Below are 27,803 nucleotides of genomic sequence, written 5' to 3' on the forward strand. Positions count from 1 at the left end.
TTTTGTAATAAACAATAAACGACCAAAATGGCAAAAATACAATTGTTAAAACCAGAGATATGTATTTTGAAGATTTTAGTGAAAACAGCCCTAAAAAGCATAAACCTCTAACTGTGGATAACGGGTCGTGCCGGACCATCACCAAGTCAGAAGTTCAGCCCAACCACAACAGAGCACGTGCTGCCTACACAGACTCAGTTAGGCCCACTGACCAAAGTACCTTCAATCCTGGTTTACGGATCGTTCCGAGAATCTCTGCCGAAGATGCATTGCGCAGCCGAAGCAATACAATGGTACTGAGTTGCAGCAAAGCTGAGATGCGCGGTCCTGCATCATCAAGGATACCATCGACAAGGACAAAGGTGAAGTTCAGCATTGAAGATGTGTTTCCCAGCCAGGGCAATGCAGCAGTTTCGAGGAGCTACAAAGCTGTGATGTAGCATCCAGTGTCATCTTCCTGGCTGCCGTCGATGAGGGCTTGCAATGCAATGTTTGGCATTAAGGATGCATTGCGCAGTCAGGACGATGCATAGATTTTAAGGAGTGGGGAGGTGGAGTATGGCGTCATCTTTGAGGCTGTCTACCAGGGATGCAAGGTCCTGTGCCAAGGATGCATTATGCAGCGAATGTTCCCAAGAGGCAATGCCAGTCTTTGCAACGGGTCAAATCCAGGCAGCAGTGGCAATATGTCGGTTCTGTTCGGGGTTGCACTGCACAGCTGGAGATGTGTTGGTTCTGGTGGACACTGAGGCTGGCAGAGCATCTTATGCCAACTTCCAAGAATCCAGGACTGGGGTGGCACTGCTTGGCAGTGTAGATTCCTTAGATGGCAAAGTTCAAGTGCTGGTTCAAGGTTGTTGGAGCCTTCTGTCCCTGAGAATGCAGTCAGGAGGCCAGTCAACTAGCCCTTGGAGTCACTCAGGGGTCCTGGATTCAATAGATGCAGGACCAATCCTTTTCACCCAGGCAAGAGGGCTTCAAGTCAGCACATAAAGGTAGCAGTCAAGCAGGGCAGCAGTCCAGCAGAGTGGCAGTCCTTCAGCAGCACAGAATTCCATCTTCCTGACAGAGTATCCACAGGTCCTGAAGTGTACTGAAGAGTTGGTGTCTGAGGTCCAATATTTAACCTGGTGTGAGTTTTTCAGGGGAATGCTTGTGGCTCCGAACGGACTCCATAGAAGTGGTTAGAGCATAATGAAATTAAAGTTTCGCTTAGAATGTTGAGTTCACAGTGACACACAGAGGAATAAAGACATATAATATTCAGCTCCATAATATAAATGAGGGCGTTATACTGCAAGGGTCGAGAATCCTGATTCCAGAGAGTTTGCAACAGAAAGTAATTGAAGTGGCTCACAAAAGACATTGTGGTATCATTGCCACAAAAATAGCTCTCCAAGACCAGGTTTGGTTTCCGTACTTAAATGAAGGGGTTAAAATGAACTCATGGCCTGTCATCTATGCAAATGCCTTTCTATAAATGTTACTCAACATGCCCTGCACATGTCAGAACTCCCCATGCATGCATGGGAGAGAATAGCCATTGACTTATCCAGTCCGCTCAACAGAGGACATCACCTGATGGTGGTTGTGGACGAATACTCACATTTTCCATTAGTCGAAGCTCTCTCATCCACAACTCATGAACGAGTCATTGAGAGACTAAATGGCATCTTTGCAACTTGGGACATGCCAGCCATTTTGAAGATATATAATGGCTGCCTTTAATATTGAAAAATTCAAAGAATTCCTGGAGCACCTGAATACAAAGCATCAAAAGACTACACTCTTGTGGCCGCAGGCTAATGGACTCAATGAGCATTTTATGAGAACCCTAAAGAAAGCAGTTCAGTTCATGCAACTCTTAAGAAGCTAAGTTTGAAGACTGTATGAAATTCTACCCTACAAGCGTATTGTTCAACACCTCACTCAACCACAGGCGAAAGTCTTGCGACTTTGATGATCGGGAGAGCGATGAAAACCAAGTTGCCTCAATTAACCAAAAGGGGAGAGCAATGAGAACATCATTTGTACAAGGGAATTTGTTGAAAATCAGATACCGAAAGCTATGAGGACAAGAGGTGACATGCAAAGAATATCACTTTTAAGAGAGGAGATTTAGTGATCGCCCGGCGGATGCCAAGAAGGAAATCTGATTCTCCATTTGATGCTAACCTGTTCCAAGCGGTGTCTCCCAAGGGACGCATGGTGACTGCCCAGCATCCTGGGAAATCTGTTACTAGAGACTCTTCTCACTTTAGGCCTTTGATTCATCCGTGTTCAAAATTTTATTTTGTTTAATTTAACAGAGGGGAGATGTAGTGTCTTACCAGTTTTATGACAGAACCTTTTTGGCTTCGAACTGACTCCATAGGACTTTGACCTATTTGTTAGGCAGAATGCAATGAAAGCTTGGTGCAGAATGTTGAATTCACAATGACACGCAGAGGAATAAATATGGGTAATTTTCAGCTGTGTGTGAGCTGTAGTCATTGGCAGGTACCCAGGTTGGGGAGAAAGCTACAGAAATGTGTGTGATGCTGCCACTGGAGGACAATTTCCTGCAGTGTTTTGTTCAGGAATGGGAGGTTGAAAATGGGTACTAATTTATATGGGTCTGAGGTGGAAACAATCTCCGATTTTTGCAAGATGGTGATGCCTTCATGTGAATTGATTGAGGGACAGCCCTCTTCAAGGGGCAAGGTACAGCGGATAATGATTTTGGTGAATCTGGGAGCGATTCATTATTAGAGTTTTTTGTGGTTACCTGATTACCCGTGCAGGACACGAGTCTAAACGAAATGAAGAACAATCTGCATTCACAATCACTTTAACAGATTAAGGTGACTGAGATGCTAGTAAGATTGTTTGCTGTGGATCAGTGTTAATGGGGAGGTTACCACCGTGCATATGCTTGCCTCAAAATGCTTTAGGATTATATATGTGTCTCTGCAGTTTTAGGAAAAAGGCTTCGGTATATTATTTGTACCATCTACTGAGCTGTGTAATAAAGGGTTCCCAGAAACTGACAGTGTATAATCACTTAAGATGCCAAGCAAGAGATGGGTTGCCTGGGTAGCTAAGAATTGCAAGTACTATTTTGGCCTTTCAGATATACCATCAATAAAGAAGTTGGTAGAGTGCACACTAGTCTCCCTGCGTGGGTTACATCTGGCCCATTTGTGGCAGCAACTGTCCCTGAAGATACACTGAAGCCTTTTGAAGCAATTGATATAGGTCCTATGGCTATCACCACGATGTATGGCACAATAGTGACTGGTTTAGATTAGGGCATTGGAATTTATTACAAAAATGAGGCAGGAGTTTGGGGACAAATGGGTGGCTTTGAGTCACTCACGATTCCCCAGAGTAAAAAGGAATGGAGTCAAAACTGAATAGTTGTTTTTCAACAGTTAACCTTTTGACACATCATAGACAATTATAAAAACTTTTCCTGAAGCTTGTCAACTAGGACTTGGTTAAGGCTGCTATATACTCTCGGTGACAATAATAACGGGGCTTGTCGAACCTGAAGACAGGAAATTGGACAAGACAAAGTGCCATATGGCTCGCAGCTGAGATGTCTCTAGAGTTACAAGCATAACGAGAGTGAAACTGGAATATAGGAGTGGCCTAACTTATGTTATGAGGAGTCACCATTCATCTACAGCAAATGCCCAGAGGGAGGTGGTACTTAGTGGGACAGCAAGGCTGGCCAACTCTAAAAGATGTGCATCACTAGACAGAGGCCTATACAAGGGCAAAATTCACACGGTTGCACCGTCTCTGTGCCTTTGAGTGTTCCTGCTTTTTTTGCACATGAAGTACACTTGTAAGTATTACTGAGAACGAAGGAAGAAAAAGAGACTCGCTTGTTTATAGTGCGGTAGGGAAGGTAACGGTGGAGCATTGCTATGTATGTATTCAAGTTAACTATATTACACATCACCTCGGACTAGTTCTACCCTACATAGGCGAAGAGACACCAGTCTCGTGCCGTGCGTTCGATATGATCTCAAACTCTCCCTTAACGCACTTAACCCATGTCATGTAGATTTGAAATTTACTTTTTCCTCAGATGTATTGTCTCATTCAACTTACTTAAAAACGAAGAGTGCTCTGATATACAAAATGTTTTGAATTCCGCTTACTTTCTTTACGTGTTAAGCACAATGTTTCTATATAGACGACAAAATAAAACAAATGTAATAAAAAACAATTGCGTATTTGTAGAAATGTTGCAGCGGTATATCGTTTTATCCTACTGTTTTGTTTCTTTTTCCCATTATCTTTGGGTTTGTTTTTGTATTACAGTATTAATACAGTATATTATTAGTAAAATAGAACACAGAATTTGATGAACCAAAGTGGCCTGGCAGCCCTATCCGACAAGACTCCTATTGAAATTTTAATTTCGAACTCAACGCGGATATTTCTGCGCTAGGTCGTTTTTGAAAGGCTTAACTTTTTACCCTTTACGAAGTAAATGCGGATCCTAAGCTGTATAGGCTTGTAAAAGCGCTGCATCTTCTGTTTGTGTTTCCTTGCCTCGGAATATTTTATTGTGGAGATGATCCGAGCAGTCTTGGAGGGAGAGACGAGCGCAGAGCCCTCACAAAGCACCTAATTGGTATGCTAGCCCACACAAAGCTATCTGATTGCTTTCAGCAGAACTGGCAGGAGCAGAATGCATTTTTTTCAGGGAAAATAAGATCTATCCGTGAGTGAGGGATGTGTACGCTACTACTGAACAGTAAACATTAGCCTTAATTTTAATATTTAACATTATGCAAAACCAATAATGGATGAGGGCTATAATATTTAAGCAGGCACCCAAGAGACAGCAGCGTTATCGCAAGTATACAGTGTCATGGAAACCTTTGGAAAATATCCAGCTGTTGTGAATAGCAGTCATTCTTTCTGCAGAGCTGGAGCAGGGCCTTTTTGACATAGATAAATATGAGCTCGTTAATAAAGATGAAAGTCAATTTACTAGTTTTTTGTCACGAGGGACGACGCTCATAACTATGAGACGTTCTTCGATGCATTTTTATAGGGTAAAACATATGCACATTGTTTTTAAAGCGTCTATTTAAGTCCATGCGAACATGGAAGAAGAAACCCAAAATTTACAATTGGAAGTCCTTAGACCGTGAACACATTTTGCAGGCACAGGGTGAAAAATAAGGGTGAGGAACGCAGTAGGTATCACTGATTATAAGATTTCACAATCTGAGATAAGGCCCCGTTTTACATTATGTTAAAGGCTTTCATAAAATACTCGCTTATAACTCTAGTGGAAGGGCACTCTCCAGGACAGGCCCTTGAAATGAAAATGCTGCTGCTCATCTTTGAATTTCAGTAGATTACTGCAGTCATGAGGATAGTATCACATGGGCGCCTCGGGGACATATTGCTAATCAACAGGTGCGATACATGTTTATTTGGGGTTTCACAAGTCCAGGCCTTAATTGACGCCTAACAAGAAGAGTTGCAGAATAAGCAGCCTTTGATCCGAGAGTGAGGAACAGCTAATTGTTTAAATCAACAGGACATCTAAAACAGAGGGGTTTAGGGATGCCCTTCAATGGCTGCTAGAAACGTATGCCCTCCTACATTTTTTATCTTTTCTGGACTCCGTACATTTTTTCCCACTGATCTTGCCATCTGTGAGTCCACTGATAGTGCTCCACATTTGATCTTGCTACCCGAAGGACAGTGGAACATCCAGTGTGCACACTGTAAACGATGGCACTAAGCTACAAAGACACTGATGGCTGATGGTAGATAGGGGCAAAACTTGATGGCATAGCAACTGCAGGGTCTTAGACCTGGAATCCTTGGTGTGGTTTTCCCCCTAACTTTTTGCCTTCAGACTTCCAGTTTTGCTGACTTCGATTTTGCTGGCCTTACTCTGTCAGACCTGCCAGCTTCGTGATAAAATTCACCCTGTGAGATGAGGCACCAAGTAGGAGGCAGGGACTAAGTAGGGACAGTACCTTAAGTTCATATCCTCTGATGCTCTTAAAATGGTTCTGAGGGTGTGTGGCTCTTAAGGTAGGGGGCGGGGCTCTCGGTAGGTTACAGCCTGGGACCCACAGTAACCACTAACTCTCCCCCTTAATAAATGATCTGAAGGCTGCAGCTGATGTCCTGGGGAGGTAGTAAAACCTCAATGGACATCAGCTGTGCTCAGCCTTGAACAGAAAGTGAATTGGAAACACTTGTTGCAGGGGTTTCCGACTCGCGTTGTCTGCAACCGTGTGATTTGGCTCCTCACCGGGTGACTGTGTGAAATACAAAATCATGTGACACATGGCGGTGCCGTGCAAGTTGGCAGGTCTTCTCTGTGTACTTTACCACTGCTAACTAGTGCTAAAGTGCTTGTGCTTTATCGCTAAAACTTGCTAAATTGGCTCATACCCAATTGACATTTAATTTACTTTTAAGTCCCTAGTAAATGGCGCTTACTGTGCACAGGGCCTGTAAATTAAATACTACTAGTGGGCCTACAGCACTGATTGTGCCACCCAATTAAGTAGCACTTGAAACATGTCTCAGGCCTGCCATTGCAGCCTCTGTGTACAGTTATAAATTGCCATTTCAGCCTGGCAAAATAAACCTTTTGCTAGACCCAAACCTCCCTTTTTAATACATATGAGCCACCCCTACAGTAAACTGGAACAGCTTCTTCAATTTGTTTTTCACTACTGCAAGGCATACCTCTCCCACAGGATAACCATGGAGTTACCTTATTACATTTAACATACTGTAATTTTCAAATGGAAACAGGTAACCAGTTCATAGCTGGTGTCTTTGGAACTGTAAAGAGAAATCCTAACTTTTGGTGAAGTTGGATTTTCAAGTACGATTTTGAAAGTGCCACTTTTAGAATGCATTAGCTATTTGGTGCCTGCACCTTGTCTCTGGGTCAGAATGCTGGGTGTAGTTGACAGATAGGCTTTGTGTAGACAGCCACACACAACAGGCAGCTTAGATGTACCTGGACGGTCTGTCACTGACAGGATGGGATGGAGGAGCTGGGGACAGCCCCACTTACATTTGAATAGGCTGTGTCCTGCGCCCACACAAATGCTGCATACCCCCATAGTTAGTCTGGAGCCAGGCCCAGGAAGGCAGGGCACTGTGCACTTCAAAGGTCTGCCCCTGGAAGCTTCTCCCCACTTCAAAGGCATATCTGGGTATAAATATTGTTCCTTAGACACCGACTCTTTAGTACACGTCTGGAACTGTGGATACTCTGCCAGCAAGAAGAACTGCTATGATGCAGATTGGCCTGGCACTCTGCTGGACTGTTGCTTTGAAGCAGGGCTGCTTTCTTATGGTGACTTGCTGCCCTCTTGCTTGGGTTAGAAGAACTCGATCTGCATCTCTTGGACCCAGAACCCCAGACTGATGCCAAAGGCTAGCTGGCTGGCCTCCAGATCTGAAGCCTTAGGAAGACAACAGGCTTCCAAGAACCTTTCATCTGCACTTGGACTCGATCATCTGTGTGTCTACCCTGACAAGTGGTGTCACCCCAGTCCTGGACCCTTTGAAGTGGATTTACGGTGCCCTGCCAGGCTATATGGATCCAGGGGAAATGATGCATCTCTTCTGCTGTGTGGCAAAACCCAGAGCAGAACTGACAAATCACCACTGCGGTGGATTGGACCCATCACAAAAACTAGCATCGCCTCAGCATCCCACAACCTCCTCAGAACCACCACTGCATGATGCTTCCTCAACAGAGGCCCTCGCATCTCTCATCAACAACAGCCTGAACGATGGATGCTAGCCTCTGCATCACAGCCTCACAGCTCCTTGGAACCGAAACATTTACCCGACTGCAAGCCACATCCTTGACGCTGGACTTCTCATCACAAGCCCAGATCAATGGGATCCCGGATGACAACACAGGACCTTGCATCACAGCCTTGTCACACCTCAGAAGCAAAGCATCACTTGCACAACGCATCTTCATATCAGACCCAGACAACACTCTGCAAACCAGGAATTAAAATACTTTGTTTAGGAGGCCTAACTGGGTCCCTGTAGTGGCTCAGTGCTCCATCGCAGTTGGCCTAAGCATGTGACTCTGTCCTGGTCCATTGTGACCAGCTATCCACAGTTGGTGTTTGGTGCTTTTTGCTCTGTTTTACCTACAATATTTAAAACTGCATCTCTCCAGTTCAAGTGACTGGATTTTTGTTGTTTTGGTCTTGTTTTATTTATTAAAAATAACTCTTTTTCTAATCTGCTGTCGAATTATTTTTGTATGATGTTATCACTTTATTACTGTCTGGAGTGTTGTACAAATACTTTACACATTGCCTCTAAGTTAAGCCTGACTGCTCTGACCTTCGCTATTGACTTCAATTGCTCCAAATGAAGTTGCACTCACCAGCAGAAGATAGGGCCTATAGCTATGCAGGCCCCGTAGTTATGCACTGGCAACACAGCACAGACTATACAATGAGAATGACAAAACCAACAAATTGCTGGCATGGCTAGATTGAAGGGATACGAAATATAAGTGGGTACTGGAAGTTCTTTAAAGGGAAGGCATCCCACAGAGAATGAGTGCAGTAACTGCTGATACCTTTGCTGCAAATTATGAAAGCATATACATTTCTATGACTACTATGACGGCAGAGGACTGTGCTCACTTTAAAGACATAAGCCTAGTGATGCTTACTGCAGAGCATAGTACAACTCTGGAGGAAGGCCTTATGGCCTAGGAAATAGGAGCAGTGATTTGTGACCTTCAACCGGGTGATGTGATGGGTACCAGTGGTCTGCCAGTTGAATTGTATAAGGGTATGATAGACAAAATTGTGGAACCCATGCTGGCCATGTTCTGTGAGGAGTGTAAAAATAGAGCCCTATCCGAGGACCAGTGCATAGCGACTATCGTAGTTATACATAAACAAGGGAAGCCGTCATCAGACTGTGAGTTGTATCGACCAATATCCTTATTGGATGTGGAGGCCAAAGTGCTGGCCAAAGTCTTGGCCACCAGGTTGAGGAAGGCCATTTCCTCAGTAGTTTATTTGGGTCAATCTGGTTTTATGCTGCATAGGAGCACACGTCTCAACTTGCAGCCCCTATGCAGAGTATTACATATGACTGGGTCCCCTACAAGCTGAGCAGGTGGTACTTATGGCCGTAAATGCCAGAATGACTCACGTGCTAGCTGCAACAGTCCCCTTGGATCTGAAATGGCTCCTCTCTATTACAGGGGAAATCTCCTAGATGAGATATCAACAAATCTGGCTGAGGTTTGCAGCTGTGGCTGCCAAACAAAACATTGTACGGGCCTGGGGCACTAATCACCCTCTGTAGATAGAGGACTGTGAAAATGATTTAGACTGGTATCAGCAGGCTGAGCAAATTGTTTATCAAAGCAAAGGTTGCCTCAGGAAAAGGGAAAAGGTGTGCCCCCCTAGAAATCCTTTAATGAGGGCTGAACTGGAGTGGCCAGTACGGGGGAGGAGGGGGCATGCATTGTAATGTGCTGTCATGTGCGCACTGATGTTATCCATAGATGCATGAGATCCATCTTCAATGTACCACTGTCTATAGGTACTTGTACCTGCATAATCTGTTTTGGTCAAAATGTATGATTGCTGCAATTTACTCTCTGTATGCTGAACATTGCTTAATTAAAAAAAAAAGTTAAAAAAAAAAAGCCTGTCTGCTCTGTGCCACATTACAAGCTACCAGACGTTTGAGAACAGGTTAATTTAGGGTTAGCTTGTGCTTCACCCTGACAAGGACTGTGGTTGCGGCTTGACCAGGGCTAACACCCCAGTCAACCAACAACCCAATTTCCTACACAGCGATAATAATGCCTAGAGTACCAAGGGTCCCAGTGAACAGGCTTATTGTTTTTTTTTTTACTATCCACTAAGTAGTTGAGGTGAACATTTTCCTTGCTTGTAGTAGGTGTTGGACCTGGCCCTTTTTGCAGGGTCATCCCCAAACATTTTGCCTCCTTCCTCCTGTTTTGCCTGACCTGGTTATGTTGGCTTTAGAACTCTGAACACTTTACCACTGCTAACCAGCGCTTAAAGACATATGCTCTCTGTGTAAATTGTACTATTGACTGGTTTATCCATGATTGGCATATTTGATTTACTGTTAAGTCCCTAGTAAAGTGCACTAGAGGTGCCCAGGGCCCGTAAATCAAATGCTACTAGTGGGCCTGCAGCACTGGTTGTGCCACCCACATGAGCAGCCCTGTAATCATGCCTCAAACCTGCCACTGACAGTGAAATACTGCCCAATTCAGTTTTCAGTGTTGCAAGGCCTATCTCTCTCATAGGTTAACCTAGGGGCTGCCTTAAAACATGATTAAAGCGTAGATTCCCTTTGGGAACAGATAGACGTGGAGTTTGGGAACTCTGAACTCACAATTTAAAGATACATCTTTTAGTAAAGTTGGTTTTAAGATTGTGTATTTGAAAATGCCACTTTTAGAAAGTGGGCATTTTCTTTCTTAAATCATTTTTGTGACTCTGCCTGTTTGTGGATTCCCTGTCTGGGTTAGTTTGACAGTTGGGCTGTTTGCACCTCTCTCCAGACAGTGACACAAAGGGGGCTGGGGTGTAGCCTGCATAACCTGATGAGCCATCTGTGCTAGGAGGGATGGGAGGAGTGGTCACTCGCACCTGAAAGGACTGTGCTTGCCCTTACAAAATGCAGTCTCCAACTCCCTGGTGTGTGTCTGAGGTCTTGCCTGGGCAAGGCAGGATTTCACAAACAAGTGAGACTTTCCTTTGAAGTAAGCCTACTTCAAAGGCCAAAATGCGTATAAGAAGATTACCCAAAACCACAGACTTTAGACACTTCTTGGGGTAGACACTCTACCTCACAGACACTTCTGGACAAGAAACCTGCTGGTGAAGAATCCCTGAACCAGACCTGCCAAGAGGAACTGCCTGGCTGCCCAAAGGACTCACTGGGACTACTTTTCTGAGAAGGACTGCTACCTTGCTGTTGCTCTGCTGCCTTGCTGCTCTCTGGCTGTGCAGAGAAGTGCTCTACAGTGGCTTGGATAGAGCTTGCCTCCTGTTACCTGAAGTCTCAGGACCAAAAAGACTTCACTCCTTCAACTGGACTCCTCGTGCGGTGAATATTCAACGCACAGTCTGCCCGCGGTGAGAAATTCACTGCACGCCGAACCGGAATGACGCAGCCCGACTTCGCAAGGAGAAGATCGACGCAGTGCCTGCGTAGCGACCGGAACTTTGATGCACGGCCCACTGGATCGACGCACAGCTGACGCGGGATGACACAGCCTGACCTCCAGAGAGGAATTGACGCAGCGCCTGCCATGCAGGAGAAATTTCCATGCAACACCCACTGGATCGACGCAGGGCTTGTGACTTCGCTCCGCAAGCTCAGGATTCCACGCACCATCCCTGGGGTGCCAGAAAACCCTGCAACCCGATGAGGAACCAAGTCTGCGCACCGGAAATCAGCGCAAAGTCTTCCCCTGCGTGAAAAATAATGACGCAAGTCGGTGTGCAAGGGGCAAAACCGATGCACACCTCCCCGTTTTCCGCACATCGCCTCCTCTGTGGTCCCTTGTGGGGACTTTGAACACAAAGCAGGTACTTTGTGCTTGCAAGAGACCTTTGTTGTTTTTAAGAGACATTTATTTGTTTTTCAAAGACTTAAGACACTTTATCACTCTTACAGTGATATCTAAACATATACTTATTGCATTTTAATCATTTTTGACCTGCATCTTATCAAATAAATAGTATATATTTTTCTAAACACTGTGTGGTGTATTTTTGTGGTGCTATATGGTGTTATTGTATGATTTACACATTGCCTTCTAAGCTAAGCCTGACTGCTCAGTGCCAAGCTACCACAGGGTGGGCACAGGATAATTTGGATTGTGTGTGACTTACCCTGACTAGAGTGAGGGTCCTTGCTTGGACAGGGGGTAAGCTGACTGCCAACCAAAGACCCCATTTCTAACAGTAGGGCCAGTGTAATCCATCCTTTGGTTTCTTAATGTCAATCCATGAGCTTCGGAGGGGGCAGGCCATTGAATGGCATGTGGCTTTGTGCCTAGTACTGTTGTAGAGGCACCCTCCATCGTAGGGGGAACAAAAGCTTCTGAGGCTGCCTTCGATGACCTGCAGATCCTCCATGGATATTAGCTCTATAGAGCACCTATAAAGGATTATGAAACCCACTTTGCTGAATTTTCCAGCTCATGTTTTCCTTCGGACGTGGGCCGACGTGGGCCGATATCAAGTAACATACAGTGCTGCTGAAGAGTAGGCCGATCAGTGAAGAAATTAGTAAAGTATGTTTGATTATTCAAGTTCAAGTTTCTAAACAATACAGAACATCTTAACTGTGATTGGTGCCTTAACTTAAATGTAGAAGTTTAACAACTGTGGTGATACAGTCAAATCTCCTTGTGTAAGAGATGAGACTAGCCTTTTAAATTGAAACAGCTAAGAAAGGAGTAAACTATGTTCACTGACACCCACTTGAAATGTATTGCTAAACTCCACATGCAAAATGACAAAAGTATTGGTGGCAGCTTTTGTTGTTAGGAGGTGTTTGTTTTCCTTAGCAAGCACAGATAAAAATTGGCAGAATGAACCAGCCTATTGGTATGGGGGATTATTTAGGTTGACATTATTGAAGCTCCATGCTATTGTAGAAGAAATTACAGGGCAGAATAATTCTACTAAGAGTTAATTTACACAAGAGTGCAGTTACACTTATTTTGTTTTTGGGGAAGATGAGCAGTTTTTTTGGTGGAGAGAGTTAGCATTGAAAGTTTTTTCGCATTAGTTGTTGGAAGAGGACATAGCCTGCAGTATGGTGTCACTGGAGGAGCAGTTGTACGGTTAATGATGGTGTCAGGGTAACTTCTGGGTCTGATGCATTCCCTAAGGTAACAAGTAGCATAAAACTATTAGTAAACCATTAGCCTAGAATACAACATGTCCCATCCAAGTGTAGTAAGTGACTCATCTAAGCCTCCAATAATGAGCCCCAGTAGCCACCAGAAAGCTCCCAGTGATGAAGAGACCAACACAACACTTAAAGGATGAAGCAAGCAAGGAAGTCAACCACCTTCTTCCCACTCTCAGAATATCATGCAGCAATAAAATAAGGTTTAGCAGAACAGCATGGTAAAGGTATCCAGTCTCGTCGAACCCTCCCCAGCTACAGCTTCTTTGCCACACTGGACGATTTTGAGAACCAAAAAAGTGCCCATGTTCAAACGTAAAACATTTGATCATGAAGAGGAGGAAGATCTATCCCAAAAATTAAACTACCTCAGCAACTATGAAATCCAGTTTTGTTCCGCTAAGTTTTTTTGGTGCCAAAACCAACTGCTTAAGCAGAATGTTGAAAATGATGTAGTGGAAATCACCCTTAGACTTTTCCTACTGTAGAACTTTGAGCTTCAAAGTTAGGAAAAAACTTTGACCATGGTGACCTACTCTGTTTATTCGATCTCTACTCCATTGTAGTTGGATTGCAATCCCACCTATGTCACAGTCAACTGAAAATTGATATTTTTCATTGGTGATTTACTTTTCTTAGACATTTTTCACCATAAAACCTTAAAATTCATATTTCCCATTTTCCTAATTCACTATTGATCATATTGCTCACATTCTGAGTGTTGGTATAAAAAAGTCATTCACATGGAGACGGACGTGTGCACCTAACCTGAGTACCCCAAATGCAATGATGTCTGAATCCCTCATGCTGATGTTTTTGTTGTCATGGATGAACACAGATTGTGTGTGTGTGCGCCATAACATAGGCCTATCTCATGGACTGTGGTCTTGTTTGACTGGGAGGGATGCCCAATGTGCTGTCCTTATATTGGTGGAAGGCTACTGCCTTTACCAGGAGATAAGTAGCATGCTTGTGGTAGTGGCAGATTACCATGTGATAATCAGTAGAAGTGCACAGGCCTTCTTACCTGTCACTGTAGTGAAGCCTACAGGCTCACTCAAGTAAAATTCCAATGCTGTGTGCTTAACTCACCCTTGACCTACATCAAGTTTGTACATAGTGCTGTGCAGATGTGTTGTATGCATGTGCTGGGTGTATATGTGCCTGTGAATTGTATAATACATTCACGTTTCTGGGTTCCATTTTGGGAGACCCAGGGCTGATGGAGAAGCATGATGAATCCCCTCAGATTGATTTGTGGATTACTGCATTCCTATGAGACACACACTGGAGGAATAAGAGCCAGGTTATTCAGTCAATTTAAAGGGTGCTGTTTGATCTCAGAGACATGTCACTGGAAAGGGGCTTTGGCACATCTCAGGAAGGAGATGGGGGTGATTAGAGAATCATAATGAGTGGTGGTTGAGTCGCTGGGTAACTTTTTCATACACATATCACTGTGGCTGACATCCAGCTGTGAACCTCCGGTCACCTCCAGGGCATATGTTGCAGGGCTATTGGATTTGGAGTCACTTCTGCTGTGATAGACGACTTTCTGGAGGAAGGGCAGACCAGAGGTCACTTCAAAAGGAAACAGAACACCAACAGAAATTCAAAGACTCAGACCCTAAATCACAATTGGTGTCTGGAAATGGATTATAAGAATCAGAGCTCGAGGCCCCCAAAATTGTCAACTGCCAAGCAGCCAGTTGGGAGCTGGAGGAGGAGAAGAAGCCCTGCAAGACTTTTGCCCGTGACCAGGACTAGGGGTTAAGGCCAGCCAGTTGGGTGTGGGACATCGCTGAGGGAAAATCCAAGACAGAAGAGAGGACTTCTGTCTTGATTATCCCATTGCCCTTGTGGGTATCTAGTCCGGCCAGATGGTGACCCCAAAAGTCAGAGGGGGCCACCATGAAGAAAACTTGCTGAAGGTGCAGATCAGGCCACTGTACAAGTGGGGAGTAGGAGTGGTGACCCTGCATGCCAGACGGAGGGCACCAGAAAGGTCAATCTATTGCAGCCTGGTTAATGCCCATGTTAAGAAGAGAGGCCACTGTAGTGGGCAAAGCCCTGACTGAAGATTGGAACCAGAAGTTGTCAAATCCCCTCACCTTTGGGAATGATCAGAAGAAACTCACTGTTGTGCTTGAGGAACTCCAAGGGTGTCCAGTCACTGCCCCTGTTGAGACACAAGTGATACTCACCAGGTGGCATGCTGCAGCCTCCGCACCGCCAAGTGAGAAATTCTTGGAAACTACAGTCATGCAATCCTGCTGGTGCGGCTAACACTGATCAAAGGGAAGGAAGGCTTTAGGGGAACTTGCCTTTCAGATAGTGCTTTGGTGCTGGATTATTTTTTACTTTTTTAAAAGAGTCAGAGTGGGACCCCTGAGACTCAGACTGCCAGTGGGGCCCAACCTGAATGTCACTAATAGTGAATGGGGAAATCTCACTACCGCTAGTAAGGGCTAAGTATGACACAGGTGCCTACCTATTGAATACTAGAGAGCAGACCACAGGAGGCTGTGTGTATTGTTTGTGTAAGTTGTGTTTCACGTTGTGCTTGTATACAAATATCACATTTCTCATAATATTTGACAGGACAGTCATGTGTTGCTGCTATTGAACTTACTTTGAGTTATGGTCTGTGATCAACCCCATGTATCCACCACCCCCCGACAAGTCTTGGACTGCTTGATTCGCACTACCACTGAGAGTTAAGTGCTGAAGCGGTACTTAGCCAGTTTCTCAAGACCCATGGTAGGTCAGGCCCTGGGATATTAGGAGTAATCGGTGTCAACCCCAACAGTTGGACCCAGTAGCTCCTGCTTGTCTTGTGGCCCTCTGAACGGGATTGCATTTGCTTTATATTTTTTTATTGTTTTGAGAATTTTACTGTCTTGGTTTCCTGATTTTAAAGTTGTTGGTACTGTAGTGAAGCAATTTTAGTGATGTCTGTGGGCACATTATGTTAGTAACTAGGCCTACTGCTTGTGCCCTCTAACCTAGTAATGTTTCATTTTATTTCATTTTATTCTTATAGAAACAATCATAATCATAGTGATGTTTCATTTTCCTTTATCTTGCTGTCATTTCACTTAGGAAAGCATTTAATTTTTGTTAGCACAACATTCTTACACTCTGTGCTTTCTTCAGGGCAAGTAGGATTGCCAGCACAAAGTAGTACACCACATCTCTAACATTTCACATAAACATACATATATTTACATGCGGAGAATTTTCTCAGAACACCAGCTGTTTTATTACAAAAACATCTCTCAGTCCCCTGCACATTAGAGGGTGGTACCAGCCATCTGACTGCTACCACATGCTGCCTGACTTCGTTACAACTGTTTACTGAGACTGCCAGTTTCCTGGCCTATATGGGATTGTGTCTCAATCGACAACAGGCTTCTTCACTACTGCCATACTCAAGTATGGGGGATGTTGTCCTCCCAGGGTGTCCTGAAGAGCAGATTAGGGCTTATTCTGCTGTGCTCTAACATAGAACATTAGTGGTGTAGGTAAGAATCACACATCTTGCGTAGTGACAGCATGGTGGGACCTTTCTTGTGTTTCACATTTCTTGTCATCATTCTGCTTCTAGTATCTTTTATCATCCTAATTATTGCAGTTCATGTTATTTTATCTAGGATGCATCTGATTCAAGAAATTATGGAACCACTCTCGCTTCTGTTTGTCTTTGCATATGTGAGATTAATGTAACTGAGAGAAAAGGATGAAATCTGATACACCAACATTTTCCTGAGATGTCACAATGTCATGCAAAGCTTGCCAAACATCACCCCTGCTCTTGGGCATAGGTGAGCCGCTGCTAGCTGGCCAGAAACAGATTAGGCTGTCTGTTGTCACATGGTGTGGGATTGAACCCAGTTCCCCACAATTCAGATGATGCTGCTGCCCAAATCCAGCAGCCTCAGTGGTTCAATGAGAACCAATGCAACACTATTGCTTCAACTCCATAAGCTGTAGTTCGTGCCATATTTCATAGCTGCCAAGGGTTAAACAGAGGTTCTCTATAGGAGGCTGGCCCTCTATGTGGTATGCAAAGCTAGGCACACTGTGCAGAGGCTCCAGGCAACTACATATTGGTTTACAGGGGTAAAAACTAGATCACCTGATGCTCAAATATTTATGGTAGCTTGGTCGAGAAGTAAGGCCTATCTCAGAGAAGTGCAAAGCATTTGTTGTACTCACAGTATCAATCTTGCAACTCACACAATCAAATGAATAGCTCAGGACTATTTTATATATTATATTTATGATGACAATTTTAAGACTAAGATCATCAAAATTATTTAAGTACTTTCTGAGATAAGAATTTTTGAAGTTTAATAAAAAATAGTATTTTTGTGCATAATTCTGCACCATAGGAATCAACAATGGATCACCTTTAGAAATACATATAAAATCAGGAAGAGCTGTTACCATGTTCTCCTTTTGCAGGTTGGTTGAGGTTGTTGATGGCCATGTGGGGTCAGCTGCAGAAGTTCAGGCGTATCCCGGTTCCAGCGGGAGCAGCGGGAAAAGGTCCCTGGAGCTGGTTTTTGACCACTGCAGAAGACCACTTGGAAAAGCTTTGTACAGTGGATTTTAAATATGAATCCTGGAGGTCCCCTTGGAGTGCGGAGGTCACAAGGGGTGGGGGACACTTTGCACATAGCTGGTTATTCGATGCAAGCCACAAGGCGGCTGGGTGCAGAGCGAGTTGGTGGTTCAAGAGCTGTGCGTAAAGGAGCCCTTAGAAGCAGGAGATAGGTTGGTTCAAGAGTCATTTGCAGGACAACAGGGGCACCCTGGTAGGAGGTCTGGGTTGTTTATGAAGTCCCTTAACTGGGGCTTCCTCCTGGTCCTTTTACAGTCCCCAGTGGGCTGTTTTTTGGGGTGTCTGAAGCTAGGAGATCAAATACACTGTACTGATGCAGTTCAGCCGCTGGAGGGCACAGTGCTACCAAACGTGGCACACTGACAGGGTATGTCCTCACAGTCTTTGGTTTGAAGCTTGATCTGGCTGTAGCATCCGGTTCTGGAGTTAGCAGCCAGTCAGTAAAGTGAAGCTCACTGGCGTGTTGGTTCTTTGTGGATTTAGAGTGGTACCTCCACTCTAAAGGGAGTTCTCTCGCAATTTGCAAAGCCCTGAGGTCCTCTGGGGTTCTATAGAGATTTTCTGGTTGTTCAGCAGCTCCTCAGCAGTGATTGTCAGGTCCTGGGTGCAGCAGGCAGGGTTTTGCGCTTTTTCTTTGTGCAGCAGGTCTACAGGTCTCATGCCTTGGCTCTTCTTGTTGCTGGTCTCCTTCTGTCCATCGAATCAGAGTTCTTGGTCTAGGGATGCTCACTAAATACTGTATTTAGTGGGTGTTTTAGGGGGAACCTAGCAGTGGCCAATGGGCCATATATCTAAGGGTAGCTACACCCATTATGAGACACTACTTCCTGGTGGACAGAGGTCACCTGAATGGCTATTTTCCTTCATCCAAGATGGAGGAAAATGAAATGGAGAGGTCACCTCACATCAAACACCTTGGGGTGGTACGTGCTAGTTGGGGCCACTCTTCCGGTCTGTTGTTTAGTTTTCCTGCCGTTGCTTCTGCCAAAACTGGGGGCTTGCAACTGGGCAGCCATCTGCTGCTAGCAGCAGGCCCGGGTTTCAATTTCACAGGGCGGTAAGCCCTTTGGAGCTCGCCTGCAGGCAGATACAAATTTCTGAGGTAGGGGGAGTTGGCACCTCCAACCAAGAAGTGCTTTGTTCTGAACAGCAGAGGGCAGAGGCCCTCACCCCAGGGATGCAGACTTGTGTGTGGAGGTGACAGGCTGGATGTGACTGGCCAGCAACCATTCCAGGGTAGATAGCTTTTGCAGGAGGCACCACTAAGGTGATTCCTGAGCATATTTTGGAATAAATCCAACATTGGTACTAGTTTGGCTTATCATTCTGACTTGTTTGATACCAAACAATCCAGGGTTCAGAGTGGCCATCATGCAGCTATGAAACACGTACTGACCAGTGCCTAGCACAAGGCATTTCAAATGGCTGCTCTATTCACTCACTATGTCCCAGGTTGGCAAGGACATACTAGGGGCATATTGATCATGCAGTTATGCCCTCACATACAGTATAGCGCACTCTGGGCTAGAAGGCCTGCCAGTGGGGTAACATACCTATTGCATGCAGTGTGTAGTGGACAGGGCACACAGGCAGACTGCCATGTCGAGTTTGCATTTTAGGTTTGCATCATGACACTGAGCCTGCAATGGCAGTGCTGGGTGCACCTAAATGCACGGCCCTACAGGGTGGCACAATCAGAGCGGCTGCCCTCAGGCGCCTATCCTTAGTACCTACGTACCCTTTACTAGGAACTTATGGTGGCCGCTAAAGGTGTCTCCAATTGTGCCAATGCATCACAACAGTTTTGGGGAAAGAGATCTGGCCCAGGGAACCTGGTGAGCAGGGGCCCTGGGAACTAACAATTTCTAGGCTACACCATTTACCTGGCAAAACATGGGGGCTAGCCATGTCAAAAAGAGGTTGTTTCTCACATTCTCTAAAATGCTTTTTAGCCAGAATCTGCTCATTAAGTTGACAGGGGCACCCCCTGTCCAAACAAAGCCTCTCACACCTGTCCGAAGTGCTAGATGTATTGGAATTTACCATGTCGTGACTTGCCTCCTACTGGTTTCTCCAAAGCTCCCAGAAGGTCAGTGATGGCCAGTGTTAGTCATCCTCCACCGGCCATCTGAGAAAGTGGATCACAATAAGCTAGACTGATGTAGACTTGAGAAGCTGTAGTTTATCGGTATTTAAGTAGGTACTTCTGAAAATCCATTTCGAATTCAAATGCAGCTGAAATAGACATCTGTTTCCTAGGCTACAGGCAGAAGAGCAATAACGGCTTCATGAATGTTTATAAACACATTTTTATATCGCATATGTAATGAGTGAGACATATTTCTGTATCATCTTCTAAATGTTTTACATACAGAAATCGTCTATCATTTTGAAAAGTGACGTGTAGAGATCGGTGCTGTTTTGTTTAGATTTTTTTCAATACAGAAAGTAATCATAGTATTTGTCTAGTGGGATTTGCATGGAATGACCTTGTCAATTTCACTGACTAGTGAAGAGACTATTAGCATAATACAGGTCTGCAAAACATTTGTATAGGTCTTTCAAACAATGTTTTTTCGGTTGTGGGGACCGTATAAAGCAATAATTTCCCTAAAAACGCATGTTAAGTAGTACAAAATATTTTATATAATTTGTATAATAGCAAGAGAAGAAACGCAGTAAAATTTAAAAATGTAAGCCTGAGTCCATTTAGTTGGTTTCTATGGGAACAGACTGCTTCTGATCTTAATGTTTCAGTGTGTTTTTGTCTCAAACTACTAAATTATTTTTAAATATTGTTGCTCTGACATGCCAGTCAAGCAAGTCTGCTTTTGGCATTTTCAGTACTTTTATCTTAAAAATCTATACTGCACTATATTAGGGGCCTGATTTAGAATTTGGAGGAGGGTTTACCCCGTCACAAAGGTGACAGATATGCTGCCCGCCACATTAGAATTTCCATAGGCTGAAATTGAATTAGAATATAACGGATGGGTTATCTCTCACCTTTGCGAGGGACTAAGCCTGATATCTGTCACGTTTGTGACGGAGAACACCCCTCCGCCAAACTCTTAATCAGGTCCTAATTCTCTGGAATATATTCCACTCTGTTTTGAATCAAAAGGGAACAGAATAAAGGTGGTTCAGCTGCGCAGTACATGCCTGCGATTTGCTCTACTGTCTATTGTTTCTTTGGGCAATTCGAAATATCAAATAGCATCACAAAGCGATCAATGCTCCATCATTTTCATAAAATGCAGACATTTAGAGACAACTAAATATCTGCTCAAATCATGCATGACTCTTGCTGATCCTCAGGTTTGATGTAAATTCTGGAGCTACGCATTGACTTCAGATGGTTACCTACTTCAAATCGTCTAGCAGCCTTTCTTTAAGAAAGATACAATCCATAAAGATCCATTGGGCAGTTCCTGTAAATACAGATACCTGCATTTAATTGTATGCTATTTTACAACATCATGTAATTTTGCTGATATATTTTACTCAGGTGGAGTTTCAAAGAAAATCACTGACAAAGCTGTTAAAGTGTAAAACAGCTTGATGAATGCGAAGGTACATCAGAATGATGATGCATATCGGGCCTTCTGCACCCTTTCCTCTACTCTAAACGCCCCTCATGAACCAGCAGAACTCAGGTGTTTAAGAAATACTTGGATGCACTATGCATTTTGTCTCCTTCCATTACTCCACCTCCTTCGCGAATACCTTAACATGAAGGAAATACATGGCACATCATCGAGTCTTATTAGCTTGCATACAAGCTTGTCACCTATTCCCCAAAACTGGCAGTGCCTGCTGGCAACTGCAGCCACCCTTACCACGGCCCAACGAACATTACTCTTAAGCTCTTGCTACACAAGAGGTGAAATGAATGCTGATGTCTGTCCATTAACAAATTGCACCACATTCACGTTTGTGAAATACCACTACCTTCTTTTTAGGAAGTAAGATAGATGAGGGACGGGCCTCAGTAAACCTGAGGTGACAGTAGTAGAAATTAGATTTGGCCTATTTTATTTAACTTGAGTGGACGCTGTGCATTAAAATACCTCTGGAAAGGAGCCGCCAAGAACCACAATCAAAATAGATGAAAGACTCAGAGTAGGGAGGGACATAGAACTGGAAAATGGGAGGAGACATAATGAAGCAATTTGACTAGCGAAGAACACAAAAGTAATGAGGATTAGTTTAAAGGCATACTCAAACACCTTTAGTTTTGAAAGCGTTAAGTGAAGGACTCCACATGTATTTAAACAGTGTCTACTCAGTGTTTCCATCTTCTGTAAAATAATAGGTAGGTAAACATGTTGGATAATTGGTTGTATTTTGTAAATCAATGATGGTTGATCCTGAAGAAGAGCCTAGAATTACACTGGAATCCCAGAACCAGCTAGTAAATTAATTATAACAAATTTGATGGAGTTAAGCATGATTATTATACAAGTGAGTTAAACAGGATTATTACACCAAGTGTAGTGGTATTTCATAAGAGGCAATATGGCTTGGTAATCAATATGTACCACCATGTTTCTGTTTTCAATGGAGGCCATACCTTTCATTGTTGTCCACATGTGTGACATCAAATGTCTAACAAGCAAACACCAACTATCACATTATTATACTTATTTAACAGTCTTACCATCTGTTTAATCATGGGCCAGTTGCAAAATAAACCACTAAAGTTCCTGCATATATACAACGTGCAAATGTCCTTCAGAATATACCTAGTAATATTGTGATTTAGTATTTTTTGAATTAATTATGCAGTTACTTGATTCTCCAAGTCAAGTGATCTTGAATCAAAATAGTGTTTGTATTTACCTGTAACGGGTGTCATTCATAAGTAGCCTTGTAAGGATATTGCATGTAATGCTTGACATTTTTATATAGCTTCATTATGAATAACAGTTCTGTAGAGCAGAACTTCATATCACTACACCATGTCCTTCATGGATGATATTGTTTCATTGATCAATGTGTTTTGCAAACAATTTGAGAACACTAAATCCCCCCTTTCCTGTGTTACTTTTTATAGCATTGTGAAAATGCCATGACTTCACAGTTTTTTGCGTTTGTTGAGAGCTTACATACATTTTATACATAATCTTGTAATTCCTTCTGAGTTTAGATTTATAAAATCTCAGAATGGGCCTAAGATTTCTAATCTTCCACTTGTGAGACGGGATAGGTTTTCCTAGTCTTTACATGTTGTTACTGGCTTGCAAAGCAATGGTGACTCATATTGTTGGTGGACACTCAGGAAGGTTTTGACCTGTATGTCTTTTTCAAGGAATAGCTACAGAAATAGGCATTACAAGCAATTTAATTGAATGTTTTCCAGGGTGGATGCTAGATATGATGGGAAATCCTCAAGTACTAGACACCTGGAGCGGCGTAATTTAGTGCTCCACAAGATTTATTGCAAGTTATACTCAGAGTGTGTTTAACAGTATTAATATGTGTGCAATGATAATTATACCCCAGAGGAGAGAGACACGTATAGTACCGAAAATGTAATCAACGCATTAACTCATATTAACTGTGCTTGGTTGGAAGCCATGTTTTCTAAAATTGATCTAACTTATAACCAGGCCCGAATTGCATGCATTTCACGTTCATAAAATGTTCTGCAAGTTTCACGATTTTGTCCTTCTGCAGATGTCTTACTGAGTTTCTCATTTGTTAGACAAGGTTTATTGTTATCATACTGAAAGTTTTAAATAGCTAGACTTTAATTGGGATTTAGCTGTGGACACGCAGGCTGTGTTGGTAGGAGAGATCCTCCTGTACCAGGTACACTAGACCATACATCTAAGGTCACACAGATGTGTGTTTCTTTGTCCAGCGTTCGTAAACTAGGGAGTCCACAGACTCCCAGAGAGCAGCAGCAGCTGATTGGACCACTCGGTGGGAACTGATGTGAAGCAGCTTCCCTAACTTTCCTTTATGTATTATCTATGTGTTTCATAGAATAGTTTAGCAGACATTTTCCTAACTTCACTGAGAGATTTTTTCTTGAGTCTGCTAATTTCCCCAGTCTGGAGTGTTGACCTTTGTGGTTGAGCACCTGTGCCTATCCACTCACCTTAAACTTGGTGATACCTTCTTCTTAGAAATCTTGTTCCCCTTTCTATACTTATTTAGGATAGGGTTGTTCCTTAATGTATGCTGTCTACTTATTATTCTGTCTTCTTTATGTTGTTGTAGTTTGCATCTCGTTCTTGATGATATACTAATTCAGAGTGCATAATCATTTGAACATAAATGCTTATTTTATAAACTGGCTAACTTGCTGATTATTGATTAATTTGTATTGTTGACTACATTTTGATAAGAAAACCCTTATGGTTTGAAAATTACCTCCTCTGTCTTCCTTGTAGAGCCACATTAGTTTCAATGTAATTATCATGTATTGCTGATTATAGCTCATTTCTAATGCTTCAAGTCAACAATCAAAGGTCTATAGAACCAGTGGAGGATATTTTCTGATGATTATACTAAGAGTGATGTTTAAAGATCCCTGCTCCAACACACCTAGTTTTCAGAATCCCACCTGCTGTGTATATTCAATGATTAGTAATGTCTTTGAACATGTTGTCATGAAATCATTGTTTGAACTACAGCAAGATAAAGGATATCTTCAGCCTATCCAAGGGACTCAATTGGAAAACAAGAGTATTGTTTTTAATAATAATTGAATTACTTCTCTATATTTCCAAACTCCTTGTTAGGTTCAGCTGTTATATTTGATAAGGTAGGAGTCCAAATACAGTGAATTAGTCAGCAGAGCAGAGATATCCCCGCAAAGAAGGAACAGCACTTGTGATAATGAGCAAACAAGTATTTTTAATACTTCCACAAAAAACTTGCTGAGCATGGGTGATCAGCTTCTTCAAAGTCGCAAAAGCAAGGTTTTAGATATAAACTCTTGGCAGACATCTGTGGGCTGTCACAAGATTGGGCTATATTGAATACAAATCTCATGGCTGGAGAGCTTTATGATTTAGTCCCCTATTTAATTACTAACATCGAAAATTTTGAATTGGATTTTATTTACGGGGCAACTATAACAAAGTGATAATCAAACGCATGATCATCTTGTGCAGATGAATTAATCTACACTCACCCTCTCCTCCTGAGACTTCAGAGAGTCTGGAGAAGGCCTAACAAATACAAATTCCTCAAAGAGCAAAAGGAACATTTTGCAACATCTTCACAGGTATCAACAATGGTTGTGCCCACAGTTGAAAAAAGTCCACCCCTGAATGAAACATGGATATCCTGAGTAAGTTTTTAGTTGTAGCAGATGCAATGTATGTAATCTGCACAAGACTTTCAGTTTCAACTTCAATGGCAGCAAAACATACAAAATTCAAGAGTTTATCAATTGTAACACCAAATATGTAGTCTACATACTAATATGTGAATGTGGAAAGATCTATGTGGGTAGTACGATCAGACCCCTTAAGGAGAGGATTCAAGAACATGTACGCGCCTTGAGAAACAATGATCCCTCGTCACCTATAGTACGCCATGTTAATAGAGAACATTCTGAAATGGAAATTTCCAAGTTGAAATATATGGGCATTAGTCAGACACAGGCACATCCTAGGGGAGGAAACTGTGAGTTGCAACTCAGAAGAAACAAGGCTTAATGGATACTCAGATTAAAAAGTATACGAATGGGAATGAATATTGATCATGAATTACATTATTTGCTATGATTCCATATGGTTAAAAGTCTGTTAGAACTGTTCTGTGCAGTGTTCTATGGATGACTGACACATATGTCTACAATTCATCGAGTAGATATGTGTATATATGAATACATGTTACATGACCTGTATGATGTATCATCTTTTGGATCTTTTTTCCTTACATATGACTTTTTCTCTCTATAACATAATGGGCAAGAGACTCACCCCTCAATTTCATCAATGAATATTAATGTATTTGGTGAAACTCTGACTTTTTTATATGTTATTACATCATATTTTCTTATTGATAATTTTGAATAGATATATTGTACAGGTCGTTGGCACTCATAAACAAACCTTACTCTATACCTATATAAGTCAACTTTTTTTGTCAGTAGACATTATGAGGGTCACAGTTACCTACTCTTAATTATGATACTGATTTTGTAACTTTGTACCCAGTTATCTTCTTATTAGAGTTAGAGACATCTTAGTGCTATCTGGGAGGTCGGAGCTAATTTCCCTTGTCATTTCTCCCATAACATTAGGTCCACTTTTGGTCTGGCTTAATTTGGAATTTTTGATTTTTTTCAAACCAATCGAGTTTTCACACTGTAAGATGGCTACCCCCTTTTAGACATTTTCATACACTATTTTTATTCTCGACGTTTTCAATTAATACATTATTGAAGTACTGTCCGATGGACTTCTAAGATGGCGACATTATACCAATTAATATTGTGGTTACGGACTAGCCTCCTCTTTACAGTTGTTAGGTAACTGCCTTATGGATATAAATTGCCGTTTTGGTGATGGGCCTTTATTTAGTGCTACCAAACAAGGACTATGTTGGTTAGATTTGGCTGGTGACCTTATTGTTGTGTTCTACCCGTGTCTCTTATTTTAAGAATTGTGTCCGAGTATTGACGCCGCGCGTTACTGGGCGGCTTTCCATTTTTCTTGGCCATGCGAGAAATGACTTTTCTCGTAACTCTCCCATTATGAGGTTTTCTTACTGTTTCTTTACATTGACACCCGGACAACTGGGCATCTTTTATAAATGCTGGTGGCGAAATTAAATATGGCGGCCACTTTTCGACAGATACTTTCATTCAAATGAGCTCATTAAGAAGGAGGAGTCCTTCTTCTATTACGCTGTCTCCTTTGAAATACGAGTCCTGGAGGCATTTGGCTTGTGGAAGACGTTACCGAAGGACCGACTTTTGGACGACATACTATTCGTAAAGGTAAAGTTGGGGGCTTCACATAGGGGGAATTCGCCAGTACATACTTCTCACTTAAGAAGCCACTTATAATTAGTGTCCGTTTTTATCTTTTATTTCTTTGAACTCTGCAAATATTTTGGGGAATTTTTTGCCAACTCTTTTCTCCCTTTTGGACCTATATACTGAACCTCTCTCATTTTGGTTCATCTTAGGCACCCTATATTTGGATGTCAGGTTAACTTTGGATCTGTAGAGACATTTTTCAAAAATGGAGATATCTAATCACAGGTTAGTAAGATTGTTGGAGTTAATTAAATACACACAAACCTCTGGTTCCATTTTTTGAACAAGGGATAGTTATGGTTCCCTCTTTTATAGACTTTTTGTGATTTTTGGAATGAATTTGGACTAACTTTTCGATCTTAAAGCAACAATTGTTAAAGGTACAAAATCCAATACTGTATATCTTTTCAGTCATCAATATACCCACTTGGGGTTACAGTTACAAATAAAACCATTAACCATTCACAATACTCGATTTTTAGTGACAATTTTTCATAATCTTTGGATTTCCTTAACGATGATACTATAAATATGCATGAGGTCATTCTGCCTGCTGGTGTCTTCCACACTTTATTTTGGGTTTTAAACCTTCCTCATTTCCTTCTTCACTTCCTTTGGTGCAGATAAATTTCCACTAATGAGTGATGGCATCCAGAAGTATGGCTTCAGTTTGCTATCAATACACTTAAGTACTAATAACATCTTCTTGTGGTATCATGATGTATCCTATCACTGAGCTTTTTACAATTTAATGACACGTATATCGCCATTACTATGCCGATATATTGTGGGATACTGTTACGTTTAAATTATTATTGTTGTTATCAGCGGTTACAATAGGTACAAACAAATTATTGAATATTTGTTTTTATCAGCCTTGATAAAGTCCCTTGCAGGACGAAACATGTGTTGGCTGAGTTTGGAAGAACTGGAGAATCCTTCTTTCCATCTGGATGAAAACAATCCCTTCCGCTTCCTAAATTTTTAGAGTGGATAGTTTCTACCCCTATAACCATCTTGATTTGGACTTTGAATGATCATAATAGGGGACGAACCACTCTTATGTTGGTTTAACATATACATTTGTTTAATGTCTGGCGAATGTTTGGTTATCTGTTATGTAGTAATTTTTTAGTTTTATTATTAACAAATTCCTCTGGGAATTAATTTTCCATTGTGATACATTTAAATTAAATGTTTATGACTTATCTATTAGAA

Source organism: Pleurodeles waltl, chromosome 4_1 (genome assembly GCF_031143425.1).
Source record: "Pleurodeles waltl isolate 20211129_DDA chromosome 4_1, aPleWal1.hap1.20221129, whole genome shotgun sequence".
Taxonomy (NCBI): domain Eukaryota; kingdom Metazoa; phylum Chordata; class Amphibia; order Caudata; family Salamandridae; genus Pleurodeles; species Pleurodeles waltl.